This window comes from Alligator sinensis, unplaced genomic scaffold, assembly GCF_000455745.1.
Source record: "Alligator sinensis unplaced genomic scaffold, ASM45574v1 scaffold97_1, whole genome shotgun sequence".
NCBI lineage: Eukaryota > Metazoa > Chordata > Crocodylia > Alligatoridae > Alligator > Alligator sinensis.
Genome location: NW_005841921.1, coordinates 1319691 through 1333007, shown reverse-complemented (window position 1 = coordinate 1333007; position 13317 = coordinate 1319691). Strand labels below are relative to the sequence as shown.

The following is a 13317-nucleotide window of genomic DNA, read 5'->3' as shown; positions in this document are numbered from 1 at the left end:
CCGCAGCCGGGCGGGAGGAGCCGGGGCTGCGGCGGCGCCTCCTCGTACTGCTCCAGGGATGAAGGATCGGCCCTGCGTCTGCCTCGCGCGGGCCGGGATGAGGCCGGGCGAGGCGCCTGCCCCACCCTGCAGGGAGGGAGCTCGAGCTTTGGAGCTGGGTGATCTCCAGGGATCACGGTTTGTCTGATTTAAAAACATCCTCAATTTAGGGTTAAAAAAGTAACCCCAAAACCACATTTTTCTGTTATTTAAATGAAACACCACTATATATATATACACATATATATATATATAGCACTGATCTCTAGGGGTGACATGGGGCCCTGCAGCACCAGAGCCCGGGGCTCAATCTGGTCAGCAGCTCACTGTGTTGTCCCCTGGGCCCGGCTGTCCAAAGGCCTTGAGGTTCTTTGTGTGCCTTGCCCCAGTAAACCTGTGATAGGCATTGCGGGTTTGCTGCCTTTGCCTCCCCTGAGCTCCTCTTCACTTGCCTGAGTTCAAGGCAAGGCCCTTACCAACACTTGCTTTTACAGTAGACGTCACAAGACAGGTAGTCCTCCTCTGCCTGACTAAAAGCAACTGAATAATTTGGTGCCAGTCCAGGCACTGGACTTTACAGTCCCAAACATGTGAGTCATAGTGTGTTTGGTGTCCTGGAGTAGGGATCTGAGACTCATTAAGACAATAGTGCCTAGGCCAGTTAGGACACAGCTCTGCCACAAGCCACAGCCGCATTGTAAGTACCAGCAAACAGGAAATTCACCAGTGACTGCAGATAGCAAGAATGGGTCCCACATTGTCTGTTTCTTGTTGCCTCTTTCTTCCCACTCCCTTGCAGCCGTACCTGCTTGTTTTAAATGTTTGTTGCTGCCTTCATTGTCAGACAGGTATCTGACATGGGAAGCAGCCATGACCACTCTGATATGCCTAGATACTGTGGTAAGCATGTTTGTTATTACCCTGAAATAGAATAGTTTTCTGATAGCATACTGTTAGGTTAACAATAATTTGGATTATTAAGAAGTATTAGCTTTGCAGCTGAATACAAGGCATGACCTGTGGCCTAGCAATGCCGCTGACCACAAGGCAGAATGATAGCTAAGCCTTTGCTTGTGTCAAGTAATCATTTAAACTGTGTTAAGCATTTTCTGAGTAAAATGCAGCAAGTGGATCTGTGTCTGTGTGCTGTAAAATCAGCTACAGCAAGGAACAAGATAAAACAAAAAAGCCATTTTTCTAAATACAGTGATCGTGTCCTTAAGAAGTATCTACCACTGCAAGTTCTTGCTAACATATCATAATGTTACTGTTACTTAACTTATAGCTTTTAAAAAGTGCTAGTTCAACTTAATAGAAATATGCTGTTATGAAGATTTGTGAAGCACCGCCCAAGTATTGCTTTTGTTAACCCTGTAGTCTTGCCTTGTTGTAAAAAGTATAAAAGATCGCCCCACCCTTTAGGGGGGGCCATTTTGCCTCTTTGCTGGCTTAATGGTCATTGCTCGAGCAAATATACTGCAGTAAAACTTTACCCGTGTTGTCCGGTTCCTATGCAGCTAGACAATGAACCCCAGGGAGTTTTCTCCCACCACAATACTGCTTATGTTGTGTTAGGAGCAAGAGTAGATGAAGCAAGTCTTTTTTTTTTTTAATTTCTTTTTTAAGATGGCTGTGTATGTGTTTAAGCTTTGTGTGTTGGAGTCTTCTTGGCCATTTCAACACCAAACTGCCAACAACCTACTTTGCTGGACCCTATATCCTGCCTTCTACCTAACTTCTGATTCAGTTAGTCTGTAAGGTGCACCTCCACCCTTCCTTCTGCCTGACTTCAGGCTAATACGGCTAGCACTTAACATTCGTCTCTTTTAATGAGTGCCAGTTACAACTGTGGGGTTTTTTGCATATCCTTCTTTTGTTTCACATTGATGCAACAAGATCAGACATGTTGCCTCTTCAAGCCAGTGTGGAAAAGTGTTTTCTAAAAGCCCTGACTTCACAGAGGCCTCTGCAACCCTGAGGAATGAAGATTTTTGTTCTATACACAGAAAAGTATAGCATAAACAATGTAGAGCTGGCTTCTGTAGTATCCCAGCAACATGTCCCAAATATGTCCAATGGCAACTGAAATAATGACACAAAAAGTCATATAAGCCAAACAGTTCTTTGGTGGTAATAGATTTCATTCACTTATGACTTATTCCATTAGCACACTATTGTCTGTAATATCAAAATGGTATCTCTCAGGTAGACAGGTGTATTTTTAGCTGTCCCTTTAGTAACTTGTTACTAAGAGGTGATTGTATTTGGGCAGAAGAGAGGATGTTAGATTTAACTCATGCCGGAGTGCCTGGCAAGCACGTGTCAAAAATTGTATCTACTGGAGACAACATTCAGTCCCTGGAGAGATGGACTTGCATGAGACATTGGGGAATTGCATTCATGGAAAAGAAATCAATTTAGAGCTAAAAGGACAGGAAAAAAACAGTGTGTTCTGCACATGCTGAAAGTACAGATGATAATTTTACATTTCCTAGCCTCGGAAAAGAATTCTTAGGAAAAATGCCAGCGACATTTTCACATGTGGTAGCATGCCGAAGTGAACTACAGATTCTGTCAAAGTCCAACTCAAACTGCTACCACATATGAGAGCTACAACCTGCCTTTTCTTCTCTAGTTTTCCCTTGTGTTAGCTTATTTGAGTTAAGAATATATCTCTTCCTGGTGAAGAACATTCTTTCAGGTAGAGATAGGGAACCTACATATCACTTTACAAAGGTCAATGCTGGAGCCAAGCAAGTAGGATGGGACTTACTTGTTCCATGCAAGTATTGTGGAGGAACTGCTAGCAATGATGAACTGTTGAGAATTTGTATTAGCTCTTGCTGAAATTCTTCCATAAAACTGTAGTGATAGTTTTTCAGGGCCTGATACTACTTCAGATTAAGTTAATTCCCTCTGGATACTACTGTAGCACCTTTTCCAGAGATTTATCTCTGGAGGCCATAAATGTTCTTTGGAAGATAAAATTTATTACCTATGCAGTGGATCATATGCTACCCAATAGCAAATGTTTCCAACATTTGAATTGGAATCTCCCTTGGTAAAATCTTCATTGCAACTCCATCTCAACCAACACAATGTGACCTGTGTATTTTTATCCATATACACTTGTATAGCTTTCAGAAAAGCAACAGAAACTCTTCCAGCAAATGATCTTACAAGCTTATGGGTTTGTTGTCCTTTTCTGTGGTTTCAGGTATGGGTGGCTTTGTTTAAATAGGAAAATAAATGAGTACTTTATTCTCTACCTGTTCACCCTTCCTTTGGAATTCTATGTACATAGGTGGCTCAGAATAAACTGAGATAGAAAAAATGATGAATGCCTTCTTCTAACATATTGATGCATACCACGGGGAAGCAGCTGAGATTCTGAATCTAAATACTGATACTTTGCACCCTGGCTGAAACAGAAAATCATTCTTTCTAGATAGACTGAAGGGCCTGTTAATACTTATTCTTTTGTGTGGTTTATAAATATCAAAATCACCATCCTACCAGTTACCTTTTGTTCTGCAGAGCTCTGTATCAGTGAAGCAGTAGCCCATGCAAAGTTAAACAGCTTTTCTGTCAGCAGAAGAGAAATATTTTTTGAGGTGTGTAGGAGATAGGAATGTTAGGTATGACAGCATATTGCAACAGAATCTTAAAAAGTGCATGTATCAACCTATTTAGAAAATGAGTGACTGCTAACCCCATACAGCAAGGATAAAATGAGTGCATATTTAGAGAGCTGATTAAATAGAAAACCCACAACCAAGAATTTAAAAAATGATTTAAATTAGGCTTCTAAATCCCAATTTAAATATCTAAGTTGCTTGGTTATTTAAAGGTGCTGGGTAGTGAGCAGTTTCCATTGATGCAGTGATTTTTATAAAATGAGACTACTTATTTGGCTGTTTCAGAGGTTAACATTAGGCCCCAGTTTCTGAAAATCTTAACCTGAGTCACTAGTCTGCAAAAATTTAATAGAAGTTTGTGGTAAACTTTCTCACCCAATCTTCCTTTCTCATTTCCCCATATCTGCCGCTGCTAACTTGTGAGTAACATTTTACTTTTACTGCCTTACCCTAATCCCTATACCCATTGTTGTTCACACTAATCAAAGATTATCATTTTACTGCCATACAAAACTATTGCACGATTCCACTTTCTATTCACTTAGTCCTGTCTGAGCTGGAGAGCTGAGAAGGAGAACATCACTTCAAGTGGTAGCAACAAAACCTTGATTGGAAAGTAAACACGTCATAGAAAATAGAGCTGGAAAGGACTTCAGGAGGACATCTAGTCCAACCCCCTGCTCAAAGCAGGATTGTTCCTGTCTAAACAGTTCAAAACCTCTAGGTCTGCAGATGGACTTAAAGGCTAGGAACAGAAGTTACACATAAACCAGTTTAAGTGATCAGAAACTGGTTTGAACCTGTAACAGAAGAGAAGCTCAGTGCACATAAACCAGTTTCAAAATGGCTGAGACTGATTTAAGATAAACATGGCTGAATGTAGTATTAGACTTAACTGATTTGGGTCAAACCAGTTTATGAAACTTCTGTCCCAGACCCCTTCCTGGTTCAAGTTAAATCACAGTCCCCCAGCATGCTTTGCAGTCAAGTCTGCTCCAGAGAGCAGGGCTAGCTCCACCCCCTTGCTCCATAGTGTCTCAGACGGCTAGAGCCGACTCGGAGAGTTAGAAATTGCTCGTTTGTCAGGGTGGGCTGATGAATGGAGAGGCAGACAAGGTTTAATGGTTGCAAAAACATTTACTTACGCCGCGTGGAGTTGCGACGCAGCTGGTCTGGTCGTCTGAACAAGGGTCGGGTCATCGGAACAACCACACGAGTTGCTCCAGCTGGCGGGGAAAGGGGTACGTCGGGGTTGCGCTCAGTGACAGGAAGAAAGATCGATAGGTGATCAGTCTATCGATCAGCTAGCCGCAAGTCAGATCTCTTTAGAGGCACTCTGCAGCATGCTCAAAGTTCTTTGACTTGGGCGGAAGTCGCGCGAATTTTTAAACGGCCAGCAGGCCAATTACCAGGCACTACGTGTGAATAATTTAGAGCTGGCCAATAGCGGGACACAAATTTGCATTCGAATAGCGGGAACTCTTTGCACCGTGCATTTCTGTGCTGCAAGGAAGAAATGCATCCTGCAAATTGGCGGGAAGTCTCTTGCACCGAGGTTCTTCTGTGCAGCAAAAACCTTTGCTGTGCAAGAGACTCTCATGAGACAAGAAAATTCCATGGTGCTGAGGCACCAAAATCACTGGGTTGTGACACATAGCTGGAGCAGTGGGGGCTGGCTGACAAGCAGGGGGAGGAGAAAGCCCAGTTTGGGATACAGCCTAGTCCAGGGGTAGGCAACCTTTTTTGGCTGGAGTGCCAAAAAACCCACAATGTCTACCTTGGAAGGTGCCGGAGTGCTGGCACACCAGAAAAACAAAATGGGGGGTTGTACATGGCAGGATGGACTGCATATTAGTATATTTAACAATCATAAATGTTGCCTTTGTTGTTGCGTATTCCTTTTTTGTTGAGCATGTTGCAATGAGGGAGAGAGAAAAAAGAGACAAGTAAAAGAAAGAGGAGAGAGAGAGAGGAAGAGGAAGTAAAAGGAGGGAGAGAGAACCAGACACACACACACACACACACACACACACACAATCATATGCACAAACACAAGAGAACCAGAGTACACCCAGAACAAACACATGCACACACACATCTAGAACCAGACACATTTGTGCATACATAGACACACAGAACCAGACAGAGGCAGACAAACACAGAACCAGATGCGCAGATGCATGAAGCCAGGCTCCTGGGCCACTGGACAAAGTCCAACCCAACAATGCCCTAGTTCTGCCAGAGCCCCTGTGCTTCCCTGGGGAGCCAGCCCGGAGGCTGCAGCACAGCTAGCCGGGAACCTGCCCATCAGCCCAACCACCCACCCACCCACCATGCACAGCTAAGCACACACAAAGTGCAGTGCTCCTGGCAAGGGGCAGCACCAGCCTCATCCTGGTGGGGGGCTGGGCTTGTTCAGGTGGGCTCAGCTGCAAGCCCTGCTGCAGACTAGCCTTTGTGGTTGGCAGCAGCTACCAGAGCCTGGGCCAGCTGTAGCTGGAAGGCTGCAAACAGCTGCTTGGGGCTCTGGCATCAGCTCCATACTGGCGGGTGCACGTGTGTCTCGGAGCGAACGGTGGGGTAATCCGGATCCCGGAGCAGATGTTTGCAGCCTCCTGGCTGCAACTGACCCAGTCTCTGGGTAGCTGCTGTCAACCACAGAGCCTGGTCTGCTTGTAGCAGGGCTTACAGCTGCCCAGGTGCCTGCTGGGAGCAGCCTGCACTTCGTGGCTGGCAGCAGCTGCCTAGAACCCAGGCTGGCGGTGGTGTGCCGAGCAAAATGGCCTCACGTGCAGTGCTTGGGACATGTGCCGGGGGTTGCTGACCCCTGACCCAGTCTATGAAGGGGGGCCCTCTCCCTGGCAAACCGTAGCTGGGGTCTAGGACCAGGGAAGGGGTTAAACACCCTTTCCCCTGCTTAAACTTCTTGCTGGCTGCAACTGTGTACTACAAATCCCAGAAGCACCTGGAAGAAGGAAGAGGAAATGATGAGCAATCCTGTACAGTCCTGCTGTTATAATTCTGGACTGCAAATCCCAGAGATCTTGGGGGTAGTAGGAAGAGGAAGTGAACACACAGCCAAGCGCCCAGTTCTAGTGCCCCCTAAGCTTCTGGCCTGAGACACTACAAGCCTGTGGGTGCATTTCCTGAATCAAAGGTAAATGTTCATTTTTGGTTTGATTTAATCTGTACAGTTTAGACTAACCTGCAAAGACTGAATCGATTCAGCCTTGGGCTTTTTGACTGTCTGTACCTAATGGAGTAAAGTACTTATGTAGCACCCTGTTGAGCAATTCTTTATTACAAGTTTGAGGTACATTGGTTTGGGTTTCTTTCATTAGGCTTTGAGACTTAATTTGAACAAATTGATTAGTTGTGATTTTAATTGTTTTTAAGGGAACAAGTTGTCTTTATTATTCAGACACCTAAAATTACCTAACATTTATTAGCAATATTGTACCAAATCCTTAATTGGTATGAACTGGTATAGCTGTGCTGAAACATCCACTGAAGTTCTCTGATTACCAGTGTAGATGGGTGAACCAGGGTCATAACATTCCTGGAAAACAGCATGGGAGTTACGGCCACTGTTCCACCAGGACTTATGGGACAGCAGAATGTTTATAGATAATATTTACTTGCCCTTGTCTGAGTTGAAGGCTAATAAGAATGGTGGTATGCAGAAAAAACAAGTTAAGAGGGATTTCTGCTGCAAAAACAATTAAGTTGTTTGAGGATAATGGTAATTAAATTAGGACTTCTGCTTGCTTAGACTGTGAGTGGACCTGGGTTGGCTGCATGTCAGCATTTTTAACCTGGTTTGGCAGCGTTTAGAAAACTTTTCTCTTAGAGGACTTTTAAGGCCTCTATTGTCTCTTAATTAATGAAACTGTGTAAATCTTGTGTTGGCTTTATAGATCTCAGACTTCTAGAATAACAATTCAAATACTCTTGGAATTGTTTAGTATTGTATTACTTAAGGAGTTTTCAGAACAGTGCTGCAAAAGTTTCCTTGTCAGTCTTTTTTCTGATTAGAACTCTTTAGCCATTGGGGTATCTACCCCTTCTGCAATTTGACCCAGGAATATAGAAACTAACAGTGTCTAACACTTCTTGGCAGTAGTTACATTGTCATCCTATTTACAGGCATCTAACTATTAGGAGCTGAAGCCAAGGTCATCAGTTTATTGCTATTTCAGTGTTCAGTCTGAAATGCACAATTTACACTCGTTGACATCTTAGTAGTGTTACTTTGAATTAAGCTTGCAGCAGTATTGTCAACTCTGAGCTTAGTGAAAGAACTTCAGCTTCCATGACAGGACTTCCAGTTGAAGTGCTCTGTAGCATTCGTGGAATATAAAAAAAAAAAATCTTCCTAAAGGAATTTGTTTTTACTTGTAACACTTGTGTAGCATGGGACTGCACTATAACAGGAACTTTAATAACAGGAAGTGAAGACCTTTAATTTCCAAACATTTCAACATTCCCATGTGTAGAACGATATTATACAATTTTACCTCATTGTACCCATCCTAATTCCCCAAAAAGCCTTCTTCCAAAATATACAACATAATCCTAATAGATCTTTCCATGAACATTCCCAGATCGTGTTTGATTTGCAAAGTGTAGCTTTGTATTGCTGCATGATAACATTCAGTTTGCAGTTAGCTTCCACTTATATGAGAAAAAATAAACTTGACTAATTTATCTACTTCAGATGCAAAAGTGAAAAAACTGCATTTGTAGTTCAAAGTAAAGCAATTGTAATTCTTAAGCTTTAATAGCCTGGTGTGCCTTGTGATATAAGGAAAACTGGGGTATCTCAGATATAGTAACCTGAAACCCTTGGTTTTCACTCAATCCTTTCTCAGACAAAGCTCCTGTTGATTTCATGACAAGTCTTGTTTGAGTAAACAGTTCAGGTTTTTGTTCAGTATTTAGCTTGACAGAACTCATTTAAAATGGAAATGTGAAATCTTGTAAATCTTATTTTATAAATCTTTGGGGATTAAGTAAATTGCTCTTTATTAAAATGCCTGAGAATCTGGTGCTGACCCATGAGTCCTGGGAATAAGTAGGGCAACTATTATCTGTTGGATCCAGATTTCCATCTGCAAACACATTCAGTTGTTCCAACTTGTATGTTCTGTTCTTTGCTAATATTAGAAGGTACTCGGCCTTAAAATGAGAATTATGGATGACTGCTAACTGTCTTAATATGATTTCCAGAGCTCACGGTGCCCATCTGCGTATGTTCTTGCCTTTGCTCTGTTGTTCCATGCTTTTCTTTTGGTTGCTTGATACATACAGGCTGCGTCTACGTGAGCAGCGGACTGCACAGTTGTTACTGCTCCGTCATTTAGTACCTGCATAAGTCCTGGTGAGCAAACCACAGTGGACTAATTAAAAGCTACCAAGAGTTCACTAAGTTATGCAGGATCCCTACAAGTATGTAAAGCCCTTTCAGAACCCTGTGGTCGCTTACTGTGAAATGCGGTAGATTAAACTTTCAAAAACAATCAAGTTCTGCTGTCTTTGCTTCTTAAGTATAATTTTAATTCAAGAACACTTCCCCCCAGCTATTTCTGTTGAAACTCATTACTAATCTTGTTCCAGTACCAGATGTCCGTTTCAGCATGCTACATGGTAAGAGTGCTTTTCGAATGCCAGTAGTATTGATTTCATAAAACGTGAATATGTATAATAGCAAAATTGAAGGCATTTATCCTTACATTCACTTGACCCAGCAATTGTAATTGAAGTCTGAGCCAGCATTTAGGATTAATATCACAGCTCAAACTGTGACAAAGAAACCAAACCTCATGCTTAAAGGTGTCATATGATTGCCAGTAGAGATCAGGGAGAGATTTTTGCATCCATATTATACTATGGGGAAAACTATATAGAGCTTTTTATCTTGTCTTGAAACATCAGATAATAGCTACCATTGGAAGCAGGATAATAATATAGATGGGTCATCAGTGCAGTCCATTATAACAGCTTATGTGGACAGAGTTCTGAAAAATTTGGAATGCCCTCAGCTTGCGTTAAAGTCAGTGGGATGTGCGGGATACTCAGTGTCTTGCAGGATCAGCACCTGTGTTTCAAAGAGCCTTTTTGCTGTTACTAAAGTGCTTTTGTATCTTTGGGGAGTCTCTCTCTCTCTCTCTCTCTCTCAGGATTGAAGTCACACTGCTACTATTCTGTTCCTGAGCCTTTTGTCAGTTTGTGTACGTGTGTTGAGGGTGGCTTTTTTCCCTTTTTCAGAACTACATTAAGCTGCTATGTTGTAAAGGACAGAATACAGATTTGTTTCAGGCTGATGATATGGTATCCAGAACAGGCACTGCTGTAAAAATAGAGCACTGAATTAATAGTTTGGCATTTGTTTTCATTTTTTTAATCTTGTCCCCTTTTTCAAAGGGCTTCCTCTTCCCATTGAATATGTTGTCCTAAATCTAAATTCACTACCTCTGATCTATTACAAACTTAGCTAAAGGAAAGACAGACTGTCATCTTTTATGGACAAGCCTAGCCAAAAGTGACAAATTCCATTTGCCATCACCTCCACAACTAGTATGGCAGGCACCAATTTACTTAAATGATTAGCATAAATTGGCATATTTTAAATAGGAAAACCAAAACTTCAGCTTATGTGGTAGGGTTAAGCTCTATTTCCATGGCTTAAGCAAGAATGAGAGTTTGTTGCAAATGCTCAATTAAAGGGATTTTGATTGCTAGACCTTTTGGGGAGACACTTTATATTAATATTTTTTTTGTCTAAAAAAAGAGGTGAAGAATAATCTATAATTGTAGTGAGATAGCCTGTGAACACATCAGTAAATGAAGGAAAGTAGCCAAGTCTGTTCCTGCTATAGAAAAATAAAATTGTTATTGCAGCTGGACAATTCAATCAATTAATTCCATTATTTATCTCCCACAGAAGATTAAATGGCAAATTAGTATATCTAGTCCGAGACTAGATAATAAAAAGCAACACACGGTTGTGTTTCATTCACTTATAAAGGAATCTCAAATCTCTCCATACTCCGATATATTTCATTTATTAGAAATAAAACCAGCAACTTGGAACTTTCTAGGCTTATCTGTAACCTTGAAGTTCTGGGAACATAATCTTTTTCTTTAGAGGAAACAGTTAAATTCAGAGCTGCAAAAATTCTTGTTTGGGCTATGTTGTGCGATGCAAAGTAAATGGGAGGAGGCTGAAATATATTTCTGTTGTTCAGAAAGCTTTTATTTATTGAAATCTTTCTTTGTCTTTAATGTCTGAATCCTTTTTCTTCTATCCCATACAATGGCATTAGTCTCAAAGAGACACGATATAAGTGATACTTCAAACTGCTATAGTACAAATTGGAGAAACACTTCTTATTTTTCACTTTAGTTTGACATAACTTTTATAGTTGATTGTCCACTTTGTATGCAGGCTTATGATATTGCAAAGGGAAGAGGAAAATATCTTAGAAACAGAAACAAAACAAAAGGAAGAAACCTCTGATTGTGAAACCAAATTGACAAGGTGCTTGAGAGAACTTGCATCCTTGAATTTACTCATAATGCATTTTTTTCTTAAATGATCAGGATTCCAAGTTTGTGGTAACCCTCTCGCCATCATTTAAGGGGCTGAAATAAATTCTTGTCTTATAGTAAAGGTGAAGCAGAAATGTGTCTGCGGTAGGTGCCCCCTCAGTGACTTACACAGGGAGGGAAAAATAAGGTTATGTCCTCCTCCTCCTTTCTTTTTTTTTTTTAACAACCCAAGACTGGGAAGAAAAAAAGCAAAGCTTTGGAAAGTGGCCAAAAGTTCAAGGCCTCTTTTTAAAACAATAGAAAATCAGGTTGTGCTCATCTTGTTTTTCCTGAAAGTCTCTGCGTTTATGTTGATAGGTTTATGACTTCATAGGTACCAATGAAGTGAAAAGTGAATAAAGGACAGGATAATAGATGGTTTTCAGTGTGATTTTAAATAAGTGTAAAACTCAAGTCTTGTATATGAGCAAAGTAAACTAATTTTAACTTTTACATTGAATAAGTAAAACTAATTCAGTTTGCTATGCAGACAAAGCCTCAAATGCTTAAGAGGCAAATAGAAAGAAAATGCTTAAGGAATCATTGTTTTTCGCTTCAAGGTAGCTGCTGCTACTGATATTCATTTGTTCTTTTTAAGAGCCCTGCAACATTTGCTTTGTTTGGAGAAAGCCGTGGATATTACTGATTGATACATATGGAATAGCACTGAAGGAGACCTGCAGACCTCCACCCATGTCAGTGTCCCTGCAATCTTTCCAGGCACCTTGTTATAAGCCACTTTAGGATCATAGGAATGAAAAAAGAAAGAGACTGCAAGATATCATCTATTTCATCTCCTCAGTAAATCCATCCCTGACAGAAATTTATCTGAACTATTCTGAAAATTCTCTCACAGAAAGATCAAAATCTCCCTAGGTAGCGTGTTTTAATGCTTAAAGATCCCTATGGTTAGACAACTTAATAGCTAACCTACATTATCTCTTATAATTTAAGCCAATTACTACTTTTCCTATCCTGACAGGACCTGAAGAACAATTAATTGGCATCCTTTATGTAACAGCCTTTGAATACTGAATGCCTGTTATCATGTTCCCCTTCTTTCCTCCCAGTCTTCTCTCTTCTAGACTAAGCAGAATCTTTAACCTTTCCTCATCAGTCATGATTTCTAAATACCTTATTTGTATTTTATTCCTTGTGACTCTCTTCAGTTTACCTGTCTTAACTATGCACCCAAATACTGAAGATAGTACTCCAGCTGAGGCCTCACCAGATTCAGGAGTGCTGGATAATTCCCTGCTGTGTCTGGCCTACAAGGACCCCTGTTAATACATCACAGAATTAGTTTTGCCTCTTTTTTTTGTCAGCATATTGATTGGTATCCAGTTTGTGATTCACTATAACTCCCATATCCTTCTCTTCATTGCTATCTATGTTATGGCTGGGTGGAGGCTCAAATTAACTAAGCACTCAGACATTCTTGAATGTAGCTCAAAGTTTCGGTATTTGTACTGTTATCTTAAACCAGACTTGTCCAACATACGGCCCGCAGGCCATCATGCGGCCCACCAAGCCATTTTATCTGGCCCACGGTATTGTGAAGCAGAGCCGCAGCGGTGTGGAGCCGGTGGCGAAGGCGAGGCAGGCAGGGAGTGCGGAGGGAACAGAGAGGTGGGCAGGGAGTGCTGCGGGGCATGGAGCGGCGGTGGCAGGGTGGGCAGGGAGCGCAGAGGGAACACAGAGAGGTGGGCGAGGAGCGCTGCGGGGCGCAGAGCAGTGATGGTGGGGCAGGCAGAGAGCGCAGAGGGAGCGCGGCGAGGTGGGCAGGGAGCGCTGCGGCGCACGGAGCCGGCCCGCGGGCCCCAACCGGCAGTGAGGGGAGGGGAGCTACTTACGGGCCCGAGGGTGCGGCCGTGCACGGGAGGCCAAGCAGCAGCCACAGGCAGTGCTGGCCTGCGCCTGCCTCCCCAAACCCCCGCTGCAAGCCAGCCCAGCTGCCCTGCCCTGCTCCGCCCTGCCCTGCCCCACAGCAAGGCAGCGCCTGCTCCCCTGGCCCGTCTCCCCCTGGGCACTGTTGCTCTCCGGGCCCAAC

General features: G+C 42.4%; 1 long non-coding RNA gene across 1 annotated transcript in view; it reads left to right on the top strand.

Moving 5' to 3' along the window:
* The first annotated feature begins 17 nt into the window (after positions 1-17).
* Positions 18-13317, top strand: part of LOC112549501 — a 43444-nt gene continuing 30144 nt past the window's right edge. Inside the window, exon 1 of the long non-coding RNA XR_003092927.1 lies at positions 18-177. This is a non-coding gene — a long non-coding RNA (uncharacterized LOC112549501). The remainder of the gene's footprint in view (positions 178-13317) is intronic.